Raw genomic sequence first — 3,337 nt, forward strand, 5'->3', positions numbered from 1 at the left:
TAATGACCCTAGTAAGAAAGAAACTACTATTCAGAAGCTTAGACAACTTAAGTAAGGAAATTACTCTACAGATGTCTTTTTCTAACAGTTTGAGATTCTTAAGACTAAAGCTAGACTGAGTAGTAAAGTATATGACTCAATATTAATTGATTTACTTTAGTATACTCTTAATCCTAAAGTACTTTGTCAGTTAATATACTTATTACTAGTCCTAAGTACTTATAATGAATGGAAAAAGTATACAATTCAGATTAACAACAATAAAACTCAACTCAGGGAAACTCTTACACACAGAGGACTCTCTGATAGTCAATCTGACAACTGTTTACACTTTAATCTTCCTAACAAGGCTTACAACTCTTCTCAATCCAATCTTACTGTGTATTCTAAAGCTCTAAATGTATAGACAAATTCTTAACCAACCTTACATCCTTTCAGATTGACTCCTAATAGAAAAACATTCTTAGGAGCTAGAGAACTAATAGACATCTCAATTAACAATGTTAAGAAAAATTGAGCTTGTTACATTTGTGAAGAGAATAGTCACTTTGTTAGAGTTTGTCCTTCTCAGTATTAAAGAGTTAGAATGATTCTCAGAGCTATAGGACTTAAGGAGAGGTTTGCTTTTACAGAGGCAATACAGGAATTAAAGGAAGGGGACTTTATAGATGAAGAATCAGACAAGGAACAGATTACAGAAGAGGAGTCTTTTGTCAATCCTTAGGTATAGATACTGTATTGTTTGAGGAAGAGCTAGAACAGAGTTATTGTCATGTAAATAATTGATACTAGACATCTGAATCAAATATAGACAATTATTGTTTGTATTATAACACTATAGATAGTAAAGACTCTTATTTCTTTAATGAACCTATTAATTCTGAAGTCTGTAAAGAGGTGGAAGGTGTAAGAACAGTTTTGAACATCCCTTATAGACTTATAGACTTAGTTTCTCTTAGGGAAGCTTTGTATATTTTCTCTAGTACTAGAAGGCAACTAGATATGTTCTTGACAATTAAAACAGATTATAGAGTCATTAATACACATACTCTAATTAATTCAGAGTGTACTGGATTATACATAGATACAGGTTTTGTTAAGAACAACAAGTTAACAACATATCCTTTTAAGAATCCCTTTCTAGTATTTAATACTAATAGTACAAACAATAATAGAGGTCTTCTAAAGGACTATGTTAAAGTGGAACTCTCTGTTAAAGTACATACAGAGACAATTTGTCTGACAGTCACTACATTAGTATCAAGTAATATCTTTCTAGGATATGATTGGTTAAACAAGTATAATCTGGAGATTAATTAGGGACAAGGTATTGTGTCCTTTACTAGATGTTCAGACAGTTGTTCTATGTCCTTGAATAAACTAAAGACATATTCAAATGTCTCAGAGTATCTAAGGAGAACTAATAATGATCCTACCCTGGTTTTTACAATCCCTCATTATCTTAAAGTATACAAGAATGTATTTAGTAAAGAATCCTTTAAGCAATTACTAGAGCATTAATCTTAGAACCATACTATTAATTTAAAGCTGGATTTTAAGGTTACAGATTGTAAAGTGTACCCTCTAGCTCCTAGAGAACAAGATGTACTCAAGGATTTTATTTCTGAGAATCTGACTTTAGAAAGGATTCAATATTCAAAGTCCTCTATAGTATTGACTTTCTTCTTTATTAAGAAGGAGGATAGATCTTTGAGACCAATCTAAGATTACAGAAAGCTTAATAAAGGTACTATTAAGAACAAGTACCCTCTACCTTTAATTCAAGAGCTTCTGGATAAGGTCAAAGATTCTAAGTACTTCACAAAGCTTGATGTACACTAGGGATACTATAATATTCGAATTAGAGAGGGTAATGAGTAGAAGGCAGCTTTCAGAACAAATCTAGAATTGTTTAAGCTTACAGTCATGTTCTTTAGTCTTACAAATGCTCCTATGTAAGGAAACTCACTGTTCCTCACAAGAGAATTCTAATTGCCCTTAGTTTACTCAACTACTGACTAGGATAACCTAGTACTCAAGTGAGGGGTCAGGGAAAAAGAATCCTCTTTACCCAGCAATTGATACTGTCTTTTATAGGGTAGTACACATGTAAATACATGAGGAGAAAGTATAACTAACTACAATGAGAATATATGTACTTGTGAGTCCTACTGTACAATGATCTGACACAATCAGTAATGTAGTAATAATAAAATACAAACTAGTAAATCAAATCCTTACACTTGCCCTCTAGCATTTAGTCCTAAATACTAAAAATCAGTAAAAAAGGTAGTAAACTTACCAAAAGTAATAGTTAGTAGCAAGTAAATAATGAAATACCTTACTCATACATATGGGAAACATTCTTGTAATGTATTACTGCCTCTCTGAACTGATCCAAAGTCAATTCAGTAAGTATTGAGACAGTAGTAGTGTTCTGGACAGTGAGTAGTATGGTTCCAAACTATGTAAAGCTAGATAAAACATTAATAGAATTAAACATAGTCAATATTACTGTATAGTCAATTAGTAGAAAAGTTGCCTCTTGATTGTTACTATTGATACAACACTTTTTAAAGAGAATCAGTGAAATTCCTGGACAGATATAGTGTTTTAGCTCTTAAGTATTCTGAGACACACAGTGTAGATTAATATGTACAGAAGTGGAAATTCTGGCAGTATAATAATTGCAAATATTCTCTTCTCCTGCATCTTTAGGAAGTACAGAGGTAAATCCCTGATTGCCAAAGCTATAGCCTTCTTCCTTAATAGAATGTATTAGTATTGTGGCTTCTAGCTGACCTTGTGCAAATCTCTGCTTCTGTAGAATAGTCATACAATAATAGGTAGCAGAGATGTATTCTAAAATTCCTCTACTATGTCCTTGATTTTTCCAATAGACTAGTTCCTGCAAATGTAATGCCTTGTGCTTGTATTAGTAGAATGTCTCCAAATGTGTACTCTTTTACATACAATAACCAACTGTGATACAAAACTGAATATCCTGTTGAGCCTGATGTTTGAATACTAATTACAGAGTGTAACTTAGAGTGTAATATTCATCCTTGAATGAAAACATTATCTCAAATTCAATAAGATTGTAATGTATGAGTCTAATATTACTAGATATGTGTGTATATGTATAGTATATCTGTACATAATGAATGTCCTACTGTATTCTCATACTGTTTCCTTGTGTCTTAACTTGTTTGTACCTTTGTAAGTTGATTGATTTGATTCCTAAAGTGTCTGAGTATACTTTTGCTGTCTTATAGCACAATGTTCTATTACAAAATGTTTAAGTAGTGTTCTCTACTTTCCTGAGTACTGTAACTGT

Source organism: Fomitiporia mediterranea (genome assembly GCF_000271605.1).
Source record: "Fomitiporia mediterranea MF3/22 unplaced genomic scaffold FOMMEscaffold_1, whole genome shotgun sequence".
Classification (NCBI taxonomy): Eukaryota; Fungi; Basidiomycota; class Agaricomycetes; order Hymenochaetales; family Hymenochaetaceae; genus Fomitiporia; species Fomitiporia mediterranea.